The sequence below is a fragment of the Amphiprion ocellaris genome, chromosome 6 (genome assembly GCF_022539595.1).
Source record: "Amphiprion ocellaris isolate individual 3 ecotype Okinawa chromosome 6, ASM2253959v1, whole genome shotgun sequence".
Taxonomy (NCBI): Eukaryota; Metazoa; Chordata; class Actinopteri; family Pomacentridae; genus Amphiprion; species Amphiprion ocellaris.
Window position 1 is genome coordinate 20,286,806 of NC_072771.1, and position 18,530 is coordinate 20,305,335.

The window sequence follows — 18,530 nt, forward strand, 5'->3', positions numbered from 1 at the left end:
TGACTCTCTCCCCCGTCTCCCTGAAATACATGAACGTGACTGAGAAGTGATGTCTGTCTTGCATAAAAATGTCAAGAAAGAAGAAAATGATTTGACTTTAACTACAAAATAAAACAAAAAAGGTATATCCTCCTGAGGACTGAGGGAAAAAAAAGTATCTTTCAGTTTTACTTATTTGGTGATTTCCTGAATTTTTGGAGCTAAAACAACTCACAATTTACAATTTTATAAAAATATTTTTATTTTAGATTTTACAGCATGTCCTCTGTAGTGGACAACATCCAATCAAAACTGAGGAAAATAAACTGTGACACTTTAAAATCAAATGTCAATCAATTTTGTAATGAAACTAAGAATCTAAATTAAACTGAGCATAAACAAAAATTAAACTCTCAACAGTCAGGGGGCCTGTGTTCTGTTGCAGTTTCCATTTTGTCTCATCATGAAAACAAAGTTCCCCACATCCCTCAGCTCAAATGAGTCAAAAGATCTGGATCAAAAACAAATGTCCAGTACAGAGGACATAAATGAAAGGGCTGGGTCTCAGGAGGATATCTAGTAAATGAAACTTTGCATTTTAATTTTTTCTTTTTAATTTTCCGATCTCTTAATTTTCAGTTCAATCTGTTAAACAAGTGGCATGAAATAATCACCAGGTTAACTTTTCTTTTGCATTCAATTTCCTTCTTTCTTTTTAAAAATATATTACTAAAAATTAATATAGATGAAGAATTGTATAAAAATCGCCATGTATGCTTTATTTGTGAATGATCTGTCTGGATGATTTTTTTAGTTAACTGTATATATATCAAACTTAACGGAAATGAGCATGTTGCTTTCCGCAGTGTCTTATTTTGAAGGCTGAGAGCAGAACGGAAGCTGTTTGTGTCTCTTCTCGCTTGGCGTGTGGACAGATTCCGATGGATTTGCAGCAGAAGAAGTAACGTCGGAGCGCAGTAAAGGACAGTTTGGAGCTCTGCGTTTCACTCAGGCAAGTTTCATTTGGTGTCTCTTTCTTTCTTGGTTTGTTTTCGGTGGTTTCAGCTCGATTAAGAAACACAGTTAAACTGAATGAGGCTCTGATTCTGAGGTAATCAGAAGAAAAGTCTGGCTGCAGCCCGCCGACTGCACACTGCTGAGAGTTAGACTGCAAATGAATCAACCTGTTAACACTGCTGAGTTCAGTTTGAATGGATTCAGTGGATTTAAAAAGTTGCAGTGATGAGATTGAAGCTCGCAAGCGAAAAAAATATATGCTTATTAGTATACTTAAAGTTATGTTACACTGAAACCAATTTAATGCTGCGTTCAGGGGCATGCTTTCATAGATTTCACGTGTATTTTGGGATACTACTGTATGGAGGACTAAAAGTGCCAAAATTAATAAAATACATCATTAAATAATTAAATGTCATTAATTAATTAAAATCAAATGTCATTAATTAAAATTGGAATTAAATACTTAAATGTGTTATGAAATAAATACATCATTAAATAATTAAATGTCATTAATTAAAATTGGAATTAAATACTTAAATGTTATGAAATAAATACATCATTAAATAATTAAATATGTCATTAATTAAAATTGAAATCAAATGTCATTAATTAATTAAAATTGGAATTAAATACATAAATGTGTTATTAAATGTCATTAATTCATTAAAATACCAATTCATTTTAAGTAAAAAACATATTATTTCACTATTTAATTTTTTCATGGTCCTTGTGTTGCAGTGGATCATGAATTAATTTTATCTGTCAACCTCGCCCGTCAAAGTCGGTGGGCGGATCCTAACACCTGATTGGTTACCCTGCACATCAAGTCAAGGCAAATCGATTCCAGATAATGGATTGATGCAGAGCTTGTGAACACATTCCGATACACTGGGTGGCGCTATTGACCTCTACGTTGGTTTGGATACTCAATAAAACAAAACCTTATTGGCAACCGCTAAAGACTCGGTCCTCTTGCCCAAATGTTGATACAGCGCGGTGTGCTAGACAAAATTTCCTTTAGCTCCTACTCGGCTCGCCACGGCTCGTCTCGGTTTAGTTGTTTTTCCATTACATTGAGTACCACCTCATCGTGGGTGGAGTCGTCATAACACGGCGGCCCGAAACTCGCTTACCGTCATTTGTGTGCGACACAAACGCAACACAACAATGTACATGGTGGCGATGGTACACTTGCTGCTCGGTCTGTGGCTTTCTGTCAGATTCAAAGTAATAGAAGAGTCGGAGAAAGCTGAGAGCGACGAGTCGAAACACTCAGGAGAGTTTGGGAGGCGATGCAGCAGTATCAAGCCGAAGACAAGAGGATATGAACTAGACGACATATGAGGGTAAGCTAATGCTAGTTCGCTAGCTATCGTGTATCAGTCCTGTGAACCCTGTAATGGCTGCAGTTTGTCGCTATTAGGTATTAAAATATGTATGATGTGTATGTGTTTCAGATGGCTCTCTGATGAGACTTCATGGGATTTACCTGAAGCAGCAGCACATGAGCCTGCAGTGGCACAAGGTGTAGAGGAGGAGGACAGATGTACAGGATGCACTGATGCAGTACGTGTCATGCAAAAGTTAAAAGTTGTTCTTCTTGTTATACTTCTGTTTTTTGGTCCCCGGACGCATTTGTTTTCTTGAATGCAATTCTGGCAATAAAATTTTGTACCTTTTGCAGATGTGTCTATGCTATTGTTTGTTTGTGAAGGTTAGCAAGATTAAATGAGAAATTAAACACCAAAACATTAAAACAGCTGTTTTAAGAAAATTCCAGTTTGATAAATCAGTATTGCTTTGGTGTAATTCAGTCAATGGAATTATGAACCATAAAGGAGTTTGTGTTAAAACATGTTAAATCCCATTAAACACAAATACATTATTAGGGAATACAGAATTGTTTGGTTCAGACCGTTGACTCTTTTCCTACCAGTGTCTTAACAGACAAAATGAAAAGTTATGATGCAATCACATAAGTCACAAAATAGTTTATTAGTCAGCAGCAAAATCAAAACTATTTACAATGTGCAAAGTACAAACTGTGGTGGGCCTCTCCTACAGTGGAGGGCTAAAAGTAAAACTATATACAACTACAGGTGCTGGTCATATAATTAGAATATCACGAAATTCCATTCAAAAAGTGAAACTTGTATATTATACTCATTCATTACACAGAGACTGATATATTTCAAATGTTTATTTCTCTTAACTTTGATGATTATACCTGAATACTAACAGAAATCCCAAATTTGGTATCTCAGAAAATTAGAATATTGTGGAAAGGTTCAATATTGAAGACACCTCTAATCAGCTAATTAACTCAAAACATCTGCAAAGGCCTTTAAATGGTCTCTCAGTCTAGTTCTGTAGGCTACACAATCATGGGGAAGACTACTGACCTGACAGTTGTTCAAAAGATGAGCTTTTTCATGATATTCTAATTATATGACCAGCACCTGTAAATCTCAAGTCTATGGGAGGTGGACTCGCTCACACTCGTCGGCTACCCTAGCTGCCCCAGCACTGCCTGCCCCAGCACTGCCTGCCCCAGCTGCCCCAGCACACCCAGGAATGACTGGTTGAAGGCAGCATTCTGGGCCATCTCCTCCCGCTGCAAGGCTGCTTCATTCTCTCTTACCTCGCTGAGGAGCAACCAGATGTTCTCATCATGCTGGGCATTACTCCACTCCTCCTCAGCCTGCATCTGCACAAGTACACTAGGAAGGTCCAATTTTCTGTGGCCCCTTTTCCTCTTGCCTAGACCAAAGACAGAAAAGTGATCAGAGTCAGCTTTAATGGCCAAGTAAGTACACAATATACACGGAATTTGGTTTCGGCTGTTGGTGTCATCCTAGGAATATGGAAGAGAATAATAAAAAATAAAGAAACAATAGAAAGAGGAACAGGGAGGAAAAAGAAATAATAGTAAAATAGAACACAATATAAACAGAAATGTACAGCTAGACTGGAATATATGAACACATTAGCAAAATGGTAATTGCTATAAACACAGCAGTGCAAAAAGCAGAGAATGCTCTTCATGGTGAAAAAAAATACTGTACATGTCCATTGGAATAGTGACTATCGTACAGATGTGTAGGAATGGCTCAGCTGTTTATTAGAGTGATGGCAGTGGGGAAGAAACTGTTTTGGTGTCTGGTGTTTTTTGTGTACAGAGCTCTGTAGCGCCTGCCAGAAGGGAGGGGGGAAACAGTTTATGTCCAGGGTCTCTAATGATGTTTTCTGCAGTCCGTACTATAGGCTGTAGTCTATTTCTGTCCTGCTGTGTGGCTGATCCAGAGGTGCACAGGACAGATCAGATGACTGCAGTGTAGAACTGGATCAACAGCTCCTGCGGCAGGCCATGTCTCCTCAGCTGTCGTAGGAAATGCATCCTCTGCTGAGCCTTTTTCAGGATGGAGTGGATGTTCGTCTCCCACTGCAGGTCCTGAGAGATTGTAGTCCCCAAGAGCTTGAACGACTCCACAGCTATGATGTGATGTGTTTAGCCACCCGTCCATTGATTTTCAATCATGATCATGTCTTTGATACTTTAATAAACTTATGGCACTCTTCGCTTTAACCAAAGCACAAGCAGTACCTCCTCCACCATAAATAAAAACAACGTGGTGTGAACTTCGTTTCATCCTGTGCACATTTTGGAGCTGCTAAGAACAGCTGTGTTTTCTTATTTCTATGTATATTTTCATCCAGTCATTCAGTTTCACAGCTACCTAGTGACTATAAGAAGAATGGTTGCAATACTACACTGCACCAGAACGTAAATTAATTAGAGTGACTTACTTGTTAAGTCAATGGAAAACAAATGCTGCTGCATGTGTTCTGTTTATGTGTCACTGTAGCTACATGTAGCTTTCATCAGGCGTTCCTGAGCTGGCATGCTGCACAGTTTGCATTTACACCTGCCTCAATTCTTGGTCGTTGGTCTCGCTGTTCTGATCATGCTTGCAGGCATTTACACCTGTAGCAATAATAATGCGAAAATCAACCATGCTCTTTGTTTACCGTGTCTTACCGGTGATAAGACGTTGCTGTGACGTGCTGGAAGTTGATGTTGACAGGGTCAGTGTCCGAGCTGTTACTGGTGTCGAAGCTGGTGCTGGAGAGGAGGACGGAGGTGGAGTAGGCTTCGCATGTGGAAAGGGATTCTTAAACAGAAATAAACACTCACCCTAAGTACACGAAAAACACGACATGCTGACTGAAGTATTAGCTTCTGAGAGCTAAACGTTAGAAACAGCAGCACGAAATACAAGCAGAGCACGGAGTTAGCGCCGATGGCTAACTAGCTAGCGCCGATGGCTAACTAGCTAGCGCCGATGGCTAAGTAGCTAGCGCCGATGGCTAAGTAGCTAGCTTATTGTCTGCTACAAGAGACAACGACGTTACTTTCTAAATATACTTGTTTGCTTAAAAGAAGCTTGCCACCAATGGGATAAATGATGTATAAGTTTCTTGAAGTCACAAAACACTCACCGTCCTCGAACGTCTCCAACAATGCAGCAGCTGAGTCTCCCTCCTGTTGCTGACGGTGCGGTGCCATTAAATAGCGTTCATTAAACCTCTTCCAACACCTCCTGGTTGACCCACGCCGGCCGTTGTGGTCCTCGGTGGACCGATAGTCACTTTTGAGCTTTTTCAGCTTCTCCCTACACTGCTTCTGTCCTCTTTATATACAGTCTACTGTATATGTGAGCGGCCATCCGCTCAGAGACCTCCTGATAAACTTTCTCCGTCCAGCTCCCTCTCTATTCTTTGATCCGCTACCAAAGACAGAAAAGTCTCGACCTCTTCATTCACCCACGATACAGGTCTGGCTGTCATATTAAAATTATGAAGAACAGAGAGTTCCGTGAAGAGCAATGCACACCGTCGCTGTTTACAGTTGTTTTTTAATGCAGGGTTTTGTTTTCGTGCTGGAGTTGCTATGTGTCGTCACTCCCTGTCCAATCAGTGGCCTGCACTATGTAAACGTCACATTATCGGCTCATCTCATCTAGCTTGGAACCTCAGCCGAGAAGGTGCTGAAAATAGTGCCTGGTACCAGGCACTAGTCCGTATGGAAACGCTCGCAAACAAAGATGAGACGAGCCGTACCGTGCCGAGTAGATGCTTGTGGAATCGCGGCTAAACAAAGACGAGCCGAGCCGTGCCGCGCTGAGTAGGTCCTAAAGGAAAAGCCCTCGCCACTCCGAGCATCGCTGCAATTTGACAGGCTGGTAATCCACAAAGAACGTGATGTTCCAGAACTTCCCTCGTTATGCCAAACGCCCTGGTCCTGTGTGTGCTCCTGTTGCACCCTGGTACCAGAAAAGCGGCGGAGTACTTCTTCTAAATTTGCAGTCACTCTACGGTCAACCTCTTGGTCGGAAAGTGCGGAAATCACTCCAACAACTTCAATAAATTCCTCTGCTTTACACGCTACATGCTCGGGGTCAGCAGGTCCTGCTTCCACATACTCTGCAAGGTGTAAAATATCTCTCACCAACTCTCTAGAAAGTTCACAGCGATCCTCCCTCAACACAGCCGCCATGTTTAGAAAGACTTCTACTTCCGGTTTCAAGGCAGACAAAAGCAGTGGATTAGACTAGATTCGCGTTAGTCCCGCCCACCGACTTTGACGGGCGAGGTTGACAGATAAAATAAATTCTGATCCACTGCAACACAAGGACCATGAAATAATTAATTAAATAGTGAAATAATAATATATGTTTTTTACTTAAAATGAATTGGTACTTTAATGAATTAATGACATTTAATAACACATTTATGTATTTAGTTCCAATTTTAATTAATTAATGACATTTGATTTCAATGTTAATTAATTAATGACATATTTAATTAATTTTTTAATGATGTATTTATTTCATAACACATTTAAGTATTTAAATCTAATTCTAATTAATTAATGACATATTTGATTTCAATTTTAATTAATTAAGGACATATTTAATTAATTATTTAATGATGTATTTATTTATTTATTTATTTATTTAATTTTGGCACTTTTAGTCTTCCATGATCCTGCACGACTTAAAGGTACACAAGTTTACAGAGAACAAGGAGAGAAAGATCACAAGGATAATTTAGAGAAAACAAGCAAAAACATGCAAAATGTAGCTAAAGGCAACTGATATTTAACTTACAGTGTACAGTTTTACCAATAGCTGATATTGTGAAAAATAAAATGCATTTGTTCTAAATATACCGTCACTGCATTTTAACATAATACAATGCAGTTAATTTAGCTGGAAATAATGGACAAAGTTTATTTAGGTATACTTTCTGAATGCATTTACTTTTCTGCACAAGAAAATGTTCGCTTCTTTTGTGTTAATTAGCAATTACATAAACTCAACTTACTGAATTAAGAGTTGTACTTTATATATACTTCAATATATTTTATATTTTTACAATAGATTTTTTTTAGATTTTTCTTAGACATTTTGTTGCTAGAAAAACAGGATAATATGTCATTCCTATTTATGTCAAGTATTAAATTAATTGTCATCTATTGTGATAATCAATGAATTTGTCTGGGCACTTTTTCAAGACAAAAAAGTAGAAGTACTCAGATTCCAGCTTCTTAAATTTGAATAATGTTTGGTTTCTGAACTCCTATATGACAGCGCACTGGATATCTTTGGGTTGTGGACCAAACAAGACATCTGAGGATGTAATTGTGAGCTTTGGGAAACACTGATCGACATTTTTCACCATTTTCAGAGATTTTAGAAATCAAACAAATATTTGAGAAATTGAGAAAATAATCGGTCGAAATTAACTGACAATGAATATAATTGTTAGTTGCTATCATCTTATGTTGTTTCGAAAGTTTAACTCACAGTTAGCCTATCATCAATTGTTCCTAAGTTGTGCTTAAATATGTGTATACTCATCCCGCCTTCATACAAAGTATAGTTCTTTACATTTAAAACCTTCTTAAATGATTAATTGTCAAAACAACTAAGGCCTACACAAAAGTAAATCAACTATTTATTTGAATAATTTTAAGTCATTGTTTTATCGCAAGCCACGAATTAACATTCATCAATAGTAAGTTGAACATATCGAACTTTAATTTACCTATCAGAAAACAAAATTCACACTATATTAATGCCACACAGTACATTTTATGTTTTTCCCAAAAACTTTAATGCCTCTAAATGTGTTGTGCATTGTTTCCCTGAAATTCATCCCAAAAATGGTACATTTGCCATTTTCCACCAATAAAAACTTCTCAACCTTTTGAATAATATAAAGAGAAACTGATGAAAAACTCTTTCTGCACAGCATTGTTGGTGTTGATGGACGCGGTGGTCGGCACAGTTCACCTGAGAGCATTTTTGTGGCTTTTTGATTTTTTCACATACATAAAAAAAAAATCCAACAAAGGAGTTCTTTCAGTGCTCTGTCAGCTCTTTGTTGCATTTTCTTCATATGGAGGCTCTAATCTCAGACTCACTTGATGCAGTGAACATCGCATGAATGAATGAGCGAGTCACACAACTAGTCCATCACTTACATTTTGTCATGACAAAATTATAAAATATTAACAAATCAACACCCTTTTCTGTTACATAGATGGATTTGGCACTGCTGTGGCCACTAGATAGCTGGCTGATTTATATAAATTTAATGCTCCTCCTCAATGCAACTGTAATCAAGATTAGCTGACCTGTCTGACATGAAGAGACACAAAGCAGCTCATTGGAAGAACCATCTCACAATGTTAAAGAAAGTGATTTAAGTCGCCTCCCTACCAAATCTCATAAAGTTCCACCTGGTAAGTTTGTATAATCTTGCTGAAATAAGAATGACATTGAAAACATGACCTCAGCTGAGACTCTCCTCGGTGGAAAAAGAACTTTGCAACATCTAAACAAATCTCTTTGGGTATCTTTTTTTTTTTTTTTTTTTTTTTTTTTTTTTACAAAGAAAGCAGAAATATATTCATGAGAAATCTTCATCCCGGAAGATAATGATTGCAAATACTGTACACTTGATCTTTTTTTTTTTCTAGATCGCTTCTTCAATGGAGAATCTGAATAACCTCAACACCCATAAAACAAAGCTCATTATTGTTATCATTGAAAGCACTGAAATGCCTGCCTACTGGAGCGTGACTTTTTTTTAACTGTGTTCACTAATGCAGACAAAAGTACAGCAGAATGCAGGGAAATCTGTCCACAGTATTGGCCAAATATTAGACTACTGCCACAAGAGGGTCTTTTACATTACAGAAAATCTCCAACACATTTAAAATGTCAAATATAAGGGCATTAAATGTGATTCTGCCTTTACTGTAAACCCTTCTGCCATTTGAGGAAATACTGAAATAACTACTTCTCATCCTAAAGTGACACTGTGAGTTGTGCAACTATGCCAAGCAAAGATATCAGAACATTTACCACGAAATGTGTTGGCGTTATGAGCGCATTTGACGAGAAAGTCCTCTAAGCCGGATGCTGACTCATGGCAAAATCTTAGAGGTAAGACAAGCAATTTGTCAGTAATTTTATTGCCAAGATAGACGAGCACATAATGTGTAAACACAAATATTTCCCTTGGAACCGTGATGATAAATCTCCACTTGCCAGACATTTCAGAGCTTATACTTATAATCCTGCTGAAAATGCTTTCCAGTGAGATTCAGTTTGATGATATGCTTCAACAACATTTATTATCAAGTATTGTTACTGTTTAGGGGTCAGTGTATGTTATTAGTGACACCCCTGAGCTTAATTATGTCTTAAAGCTAATTTTTAATCAGTTGTAACACAGTTCGCTTAAGAAAAATACCCAAATCATCGTGTAGTAATAAAATGTCTGCTCCCTCTGCAGTGCAGGCATGAATAAATATGGATTAGCACCAACAACATAGTCAGGATGGCGACACTTATGATACTTAATAATAAATTAATTTCACAGAGTGATGGTCCTTTGAAGCATGCTTGAGCATCACATAGTAGAGAGGTGAAGGTTCAAAGATTGAACTGAAGATGCTACAGTCAGGATGTGGTGGCACGATTTAATGCTTCAGTGGTGCCTCTTTTAATAGTAACAGCATCAACTTCTTAAGATGGCAGGCTGACATGATAATTCAGTCTATGCTTTTATGTTTGACAAGAGAAAAATGTAGGCGGTCTATGAATTTATAACCTCCTTTGTGTGTTGTTGCTCACCACTTTTCGGTGCCTACAAAGAGTGAGCACATTCATGAACAAGAAAAGCACTCAGAGAAGGCAGTACTCCGCCAAGGCTGCTCAGTCGTATGATTTCCAACGGAAAAGTCCCGACAAGTCCGCAGCGGTGGATCTGTAGTAAGATCGCAATCATGTGATCATCAGCAGGCAGCTGACGTAGTGTTCACTTGTAGTCATAGTTACAGTGATGCCGTGCTGCTATCTCAATGATACAGAAATCTTTAACAAATCCATGGATCCAGTAGGGCTGGCCCGAATAGCAGCTTCTGGGCTCTGGATATTCGGTCCCGATTATTGATGGACGGACGGACAGACGGAGGAACAAGCCGAATATTGACTTCGGTCCGTAACGTCCGACGCGGTGGGCAAACAGAGGAAGGAGTCGACTATTTGGCTCGGTTTGTAACGTCCGACGGGGCATGGGGGTGGGGTGGGGTGGGGTGGGGGGGGTGGGACATGAGACGAATATTAGGATCGGTTCATATCGTAACGTCCTACGGGGGGACACACTGGGCGAATTGACAAGACGAATACCGATCGCACGACATCGTCCGACGGGGTGGGGGGGAAATCTGAATATTCAGATCTCAAAATAAATATTTGGATACCACCGTCACGTCCGAATATTCAGATATTTGGGTCCAGCCCTAGGATCCAGATTATAAGCCGCATCACTGCCAAAATCTTATCATTTGGTCCTTGTCATTTCTGACCTTCCCTGAAAATTTTATCCAAATCTGTAAGTCCATTTTTGAGTAATGTTGCGCACAGACAGACTAACAGGCAGAAGGACAAACGAATGACGAATACTGATAAACGAGCTCCATAGTGTGCTGCCTGATGTATTACAAGCAACACGTTTTAAAAATGAGTTGCCAGGTAGCTACAATAAAACCTGTATATCTAACAGTAACAATAAGAAAAGAATAACTTCATCTATATAGTATGTTTCAAAAACAAAGTTACAGTGTGCTAGACAATACGAAATGATATTGTTGTATCATGTAAATAAGATCTAAAACATAAAATATTACTAGAGGAAATAAATAGCTAGAACAGTTAAGAATAAACCACACGATAAAGGTGAATCTTAAGAGGAGAGTTAAAAGAGGACACTGAGTTTGTCTGCCTGGAGATGTTCGACAGCTGAGGGGCTCAAACAGCAAAGGTTTGGTCACCTTAAGTGACAAGTAAAGACTTTAAAACTGTCAGTAGGATCCTGCTGGAGGATCTTAGGCAGCAGTAAGGCTCAGAGGGAGTCAAAAAATCACACACACAGGCAGGAACCTGACCATTCAGCAGTAAGATCACAGAATCAGCTCTAAGACTCATTGGTAGCCTGCAAAGGGCAGCGAGGACTGGAGTGATACGTTCACTTCTGTTGGTGCATGTTAAAAGTCTGGCAGCAGCATTTTAAAAATAACTGGAGTCTTTGGATGTCTGATACCAGAGTAAAGTGCAGTAGTCAAGTCAGGAGGAGCACCAACGAAAGCATAGATGACCTTTCCTAAGTCTGCAGTGAAGAGGGATGGGTGGACGTTGGTTTGCTGCCTCAGTTTGGCAAAGCAAGACTTAACAACTCTGGTCACCCGAGCATCAAAGGAAAACATAAAGCAGAGATTGCAAACCTTTTTTTTATGAACTTTACTTGAAAAGAGACCCAGACTAGAGGAGAGATGTTCATACTGCTAAAGATGGATAGATGATTGTGATCTCTACAGATGTGGAGTCCTTTAGCTGCAGGAATATCTTAGACATCCAATTTTTAATTTCAGCAAAGCAGAGCATGAAAAGAGAGACATTTGTGTTACCAGACTTTAACAGGACATACAAGTGAGTGTCATCTGCGTGGCAATTAAAGTCACTGCTTACATATCATATGACTCTCGTACAGGAATTTACTACCTTCTTAGTTAGTTCAACAATACATAGCATGACATACATAATAGCATTTCCCATTGAATTCAAAGCACTTCCAGTGGATTTCAGTGTCAAACCGGAGTCTCCTTCTGATTCAGAAATTATCTGGAAAAAAATAAAAACATACTCAGGTGACCTTATTAAAAACGTTGACCCCCTTTTCTGATGTATTACATTCATTCATTCATTCATTCATTCATAACACTTAGTGCATAAAACAGACCACCGAGCATGAGTGGAAGAACAATGTAATTTGTCTGCTCATGAAATATCTGCCTGAATTTAGAAAGGTTTAGTTTTGCTGCTAAATGCTACCTGTGAAACAAAATAAATGTCAAATTAAGTCACACGATCCACATTAAAAAGTGTTGGTTTACATAAGACAGTAATGAAACCATCATAAAACACATCAAATATACTTTTAATAATTTAAAAAAATCAATTAACTTTAGAAAAAGCACATACACAAAATATTAAAAGTGTGCTCAAAATGCAGCATACCTTTCAGCAAGTGCTCTAAATTACAACTTAAGTTTCATTCAACATTCTTTTCAAACATTTACTATATAACATTTTTATTGTCTCAATACATGCTGTATCAAATATGTACTTAAAATATACTTAAAACATAATTACATCCAAAATGTGCCATCATCATGTTGCAATACTGGCAAAACTGTAGATACAAATATATATTAGTTGCAGAAAATTTATACTTATTTTTATTTCTTGATTTTTTCCAGCTAATACGATTTTACCTTAACCTGAACTCCACTTCATTCCTTACACCAGCCAGCTGTCTCCCATGATATCTGTCTGGACCTTACTCGAACCCTAACCATTGATTATCTGCTGATTCTTGTGCACTGGGCTTAAATGTAGCTTCAGCTTATCCATGTCTGAGTTTATCCTACTGTAGTGTTCGTAGAATTATATTATGGCTCAGGAGGAAGTGAAATTCTATAGACGTTTTTTGCAATTTGCTTCCAAATTCTTTCTTTAAAAGGCTGGGGTGTGCTTGTATGTCGCTGTGAATTTAAACATAGAGCTGTGGCATTTTGACTGTGGTCTAAGCTGAGGGTAATTATGGTTGGAGAGAGTTTCAGCTGCAGGGTTTTTAGACATTCTTTAGTCAGAGCACTCTCATGTCTGTGTCCTCATCTTCTGCCTGCTTTGGCTTTTGTTCGTCTTTTGTTTTTCCTGAGAACGTATCCTTCTTCACTCGAATGCCTACATATTCTGAGGCATGCAGCATGTTTGGAGCTGTCCGTATGGCAGGATGCCATTTCTCTGACATCCCCTGTGTGTGTTTGACAGTTATAGAGTATAGTATGTACAGTGTGCAGGCAGAATTCACAGAAACACACTGATTCGGAAACGACCTGTGATGCTGGTGCCTGGGAAGCCAAAAGCGGAATGCCGTTGCATAGTGATGTTTGAACCTGGCGCTGCTTAGTCACTGGAAACTGAAAATGTAACGCTTGAAAACAAATGGAACATTGTTTGTGAGGATCCTGATCGGTTTCAAGTGAATCTGAGATCCTGGGAGACCCACAGCCGCCTCGTAGAAAGTGGAGGTGTTCCCTACGTGCAGGATGTGTGGTCTCTCTGCTTTTATTCTTCACGTCTCTTCCCCTCGACAAGAAAAACTTCATTGTGACCAAGTGTGTGTGTCTGTGTTCTTCACGCTTCATTTGGGAATCACAGCCAGAAAACACCCGTGTGTTTCATTCTTTCTCTTTTGGTCATTTCCCCTCTCTGCCCGGCCGGCCTCACGTGTCCCTCCTGCAACTCTTTCTTCATCTCCCCTCCATCGGACCACTCACTCCTCCGGGCACATGGAGTGTGTGCAGAGTTCACTGGTTCTGCTGCTGCTGACGGTGGTGGTACTAAACGCTGTGGCCTCCATCTACCCCATAAAAACCTCCCTCTCCCTCTTTCTGTCACCTCCTGTAGTTTTCTGGGTCAGAGAAAAACATTCCCCAGTATTGCTCCCGTCACCACAGAAGCCCTGTAAGCTACTGTAGCTACTTTTTTCTCACAGTTTCCATAAGGAAAAATACTTAGTTCAACCTCCAGTGTACAAATTACATATTTTAAGTTTCATTTAACAGCATTAATAAGGAAAGGACACAATAACCTTCGGTCACTTAAAGAAGATCTGTATGATCAGCCTTTTTCTGTCTGCTAAAAGAAGACATTTTCCACATATATGTGTTAAAAGTAGCCTTGACTGCTTCATCGTGCTCTGAAGTTTCACCACCAACTGTATAAAATAGTTTACAACTGCCAGCATTTTTAAAAAGAGCAGAATTCAAGTCCCTGCATGGGTGCATTTTTTATTTGTTTTTATAAGCATGCTTCACCTGACTGTTTTGATGAATTTGACTAAACACATTCCTTTATTCCTGACATTCTACTTCCTACTGCACCAGAAATGTGCCAAAAGGTAGTGATGAAGCTAAAGTTTCCTGGAAAAAAATAATCCCAAGAGTATCAACTGTCAGATTCTCCACTTATGCCCCAAATTTACCAGATAAGGCAATTTATTTACTTAATTACCAATGTTTTAAGCTCAGTTTTATTGTCATTTTAACACAAAAATACGATGACAAATGAGTTTTTCAACATATTGAGAGAAAAAACATTTGATCCTCTTTGTGAAGGTGCCTACGAAAAGGATGGTATTCACACATTACATATATAAAAGTCATTAACTGATTTTGAATAAACAAAAGTAGGATAAGTAACATGGTAAAAAGTGATTGCACATGTTCAAATTCATAAACATAGAATCTGCTTTTCCAGATTAGGTGCCAACGGTTAGACCATCTTTAGGGAGCGACAGGTGGAACTTCTCTTATTTAAACCTCTAACATCCACTCTGGTGTTCTTTTTGCTACTGAAGTGTGTGGTGTCATTATGCTGAGATCTAAAGAGCTCACTAATGCCTTCAGAAAGTAAAAGTTGTGGATGAGTCTGGCAGTGGGTTTAAAACAATCTCAAAATGATTTGAAAGGAATCATTCCAACGGTAGGAAAATCATTTATAAGTGGAGGCGATTTCAAATGACTGGCAATTTGTCCAGGCCTCCAGCACTTTCAGCTCAAACAGACTATTCAGTGTAATATGAAGTCTCCATGAACTCTCTGAATTTTGTCACAGGATCTCCAACTACCATCAGAGAGAAATCTGCTCTGAATGGGAGGCGTCCAGAAAGAACGTTAAAGCAAAACCACAGTTTACCAGTAAACATACTGATGGAGAGCAGGCCTTTTGGAATATTGTGCCCTGGGCTGACAAATCAAAGATAGACTTGTTTGACCTCAATAACAGAAGAGATGTTTAGTGCAGAGCGATGATAGCTTCTCAGGAAAGCAACAACTGTGAAGTACAGTGCTGGAACTGTCATTGTTTAAGTTTTTTCACTGCCTCAGGGATGTAACAGTTTGCAGTTTTTGCATCAACTGTGAGTTCTCTATAATATCACAGAGTGCTTGAAGATAAAAAGAAGTGATGAAAGCAGACTTTTTAATAGAACAATGATCCGACGCCCACTAGCAAATCCACTAAGGAAGAAATGGAGGGTTTCAGAGGTTATGAAGTGGAGTCAAAAGCCAGTTTTAATGGAACTGTTGTGAGACGGTTGGGAAAGGTCTTTTATGATCTGCCCTTCCAGTAACCTGCTGCTGACCCTCACCTCAGAGGTGACACTCATGGTCAGCTGTGCATGCACATGTCTTTATGAAGTCAATGACAACCTCCTTTGTTTTCTCTGCGTCCCGGGAAAGGTTGTTGGTCTTCCTGCTTCTGTGCTTCCATCAAGGTCCACTGCTTCTCTGAGAGCTGTTTCGTTGTTGTTGCTCAGGAGGTGTGTCATCGGGAAAACTAATGAAGCGGGTGAAGCTGGATGATGTAGTGCAGCATGAAGCACACAGCTGTGGAGAGGGATGGTGCTCGGTGTGGTGGTCTGGCATTAGATTTGGACTCACTGTGGTCTGCTACATCCAGGACAGTGCGGAGGATGGTGTCGAGGTTCATAATCAGGCGTCGTGGGGAGACCGTTTGGAAGCTGGGGCTCGAGTCAATTATGCAAGTGTGAATGAAATATTAATGATGTCTGTGGAGACGGTTTCCAGCTGTGCAGCTCAGGCCCTGAAGGTATAACCCAGGACTGTGCCTGTTCCTGCTGCTTTGTGGGGGTTGACCCAGGAGTTGGTGTTCCTCACACTTTCTGCTCTGACACGCAGAACCTGGTGAATTCATGGCCTTCGACATTTGCACAGTGTTCAATCTGTCAGTTGTGTTGCAAGTGTCTATAATCTGTGATGACTTGGACTCCCTTCACCAGCCTCTATGTCTGTCTGTTGTGAGCAAAGTGGCTGCCACATGACAGGTTCGTTCTTGCTGCTTTAAGGTCTAACTTCTCACCGGATCTGGGTTGCCTGGAGATCATTAGTGAACTTCAGTAACTTTAGTCTCTCATTATTAACCCTCATGTTGTCCTGTGTGTCAAACTGACCTGTTTTAAAGTTTGAGAATGTGGGGAAAAAAAACACATTTTCACAGTGAAAATTTCCACATTTTCAACATTTTTGGGAAATTTTTGAACATTTTTTGGTGGACAAAAAAGAAATGTAAAAAATGATATTTCTTTAAGAACATTCAGAAAAAAATCTACCGAAATCCAGCGAAATTCACTGGATTTTGGTTGATTTTTTTTCCTGAATGTTCTTAAAGAAAATATTAGAAGTTTTACTGAGATATATATATATATATATATATATATATATATATATATATATATATATATATATATATATATATATATATATATATATATGTAATCACTTTAGATTTTTTTAGGATTTCTTTGGAAGATTTTTACTCATTTTTTGATAATATTTACAAGAATTTTCATGCCAAATTTGGGGGATTTTTTTTTATTTATAAAACTTTTAAGGGAAACTTTTAAGGAATTATTGGAATTTTCTTCCTGAAGGTTTTGCAAATTTTCGGGAATTTGGGGAATTTTTTTGCTGAATTTTTAGATTTTTTTACATGAGGGAACAATATTTTTTGGTGCCCGTTAATGAAAACAACAGGAGGGTTAATGTTACTCGCTTTGTGTGAGGTTCATTGCACTTCGTGGCAAACAAATGTAGAAGACAAGGAGTGTCAGACAGTTACTATTTAATAAAGTTATTATTGTTTCTGTGCCAGTTTTCCTTGAAACCAGTTTGTAGTTTCTGTTTGCCGTAGACTGGCTGTGAATAGCTCCCAGCTCCATCTCTGCTTGTCAGCAGGAGTAAATGTGCACAGACATGCAGACTGCCTCAGGCTATCAGTTACAAGCCTGCTGTCTCCCTGTGAACCTGCACTCTGCTGTTTTATGGCATCTTGTATGTGCACCATAGCGGTTCATTTCCATTTTCACACCATTTGCACCAAACACAGTTTTAATCCACTTTCGCTTTTCAAAACATCTTCTACTTGCTGTCTGAAACTCATCTCCGTCACGATTGCCCCGCTCTGGTTGCAGCTCTCTGAGTAACAATTTAGGTGAAACTCATAAAAACACTGAGGTTTTTCTCTCCCAGCAGGAATCGGTGCAGACTGAAGGTGCATTTGTTTTCCTTCAGTATATTTTCTCATGTGTTTGCCATTTCTTTTGTCTCATGTCTTCCAGGGAGTAAAAGCTGGGAGCACAATAGTCCTTGTCTGGGCCCTGACAATAGCCATAATGAATGGGAGTGAGAGGAGGGAGGGGAGGGGAGAGAGGCAGAAAAGGGGCTACAGGAAGCTCTCTTCACAGCAGACTGTCATTTTTTTTGATGTCACATTTCATAAAGCCCTTTGTTTCCCATTTATTTACCTAGTGAAAGGACTCAAGGGGTCACCAGCTGCTTTTTTTCACCCCAGTAGGTGTAAAGTGGAAACTGAACAGCTTTAGTTCCCATAAATTGATGCTTAAAGCAGATTATAAGTCCTCCGAGGACAAGTGTGGCATCGCTTTTGCACATGCAGGGAAGGGAAGCAGCGCAGCATCGTGCCGGTTACAGAGGAGGGAGGGGTGAGATATCACTCCTTATTCCCTCTCCTATTGGGCACTGGGGGAGAAAGTGGGTGAGAGGTTGAGGGGTGTTCGGGGAGGGGAGAGGAGAGATCCATTCAGAGAGGTGAATTCCTTTCCTGCTAGAAGATGAAGAGGTTTGCTCCGGGGGGTGAAGTTTTAGGGAGGAGTCTCGTCTTGTAGTTGATGTGTGAGTGAGTTTGTTTTGAGGCCATAGATCATTCTCAAGTTGCCTCATCCCTCCCCGTTTCTACCCGATTCATTCACTTTTGATAAGAACAATAAGGTCTCTGGCAGGGAATCACTGG

At 39.3% G+C, this 18,530-nt stretch overlaps 1 protein-coding gene across 1 annotated transcript in view; it reads left to right on the forward strand.

Annotated features, from left to right (window-relative positions):
• The first annotated feature begins 856 nt into the window (after positions 1-856).
• acsl2 (acyl-CoA synthetase long chain family member 2) overlaps positions 857-18,530 on the forward strand; it is a 30,768-nt gene continuing 13,094 nt past the window's right edge. Inside the window, exon 1 of the mRNA XM_023285554.3 lies at positions 857-991. The gene's annotated coding sequence lies outside the window, so the exon portion shown is untranslated. The remainder of the gene's footprint in view (positions 992-18,530) is intronic.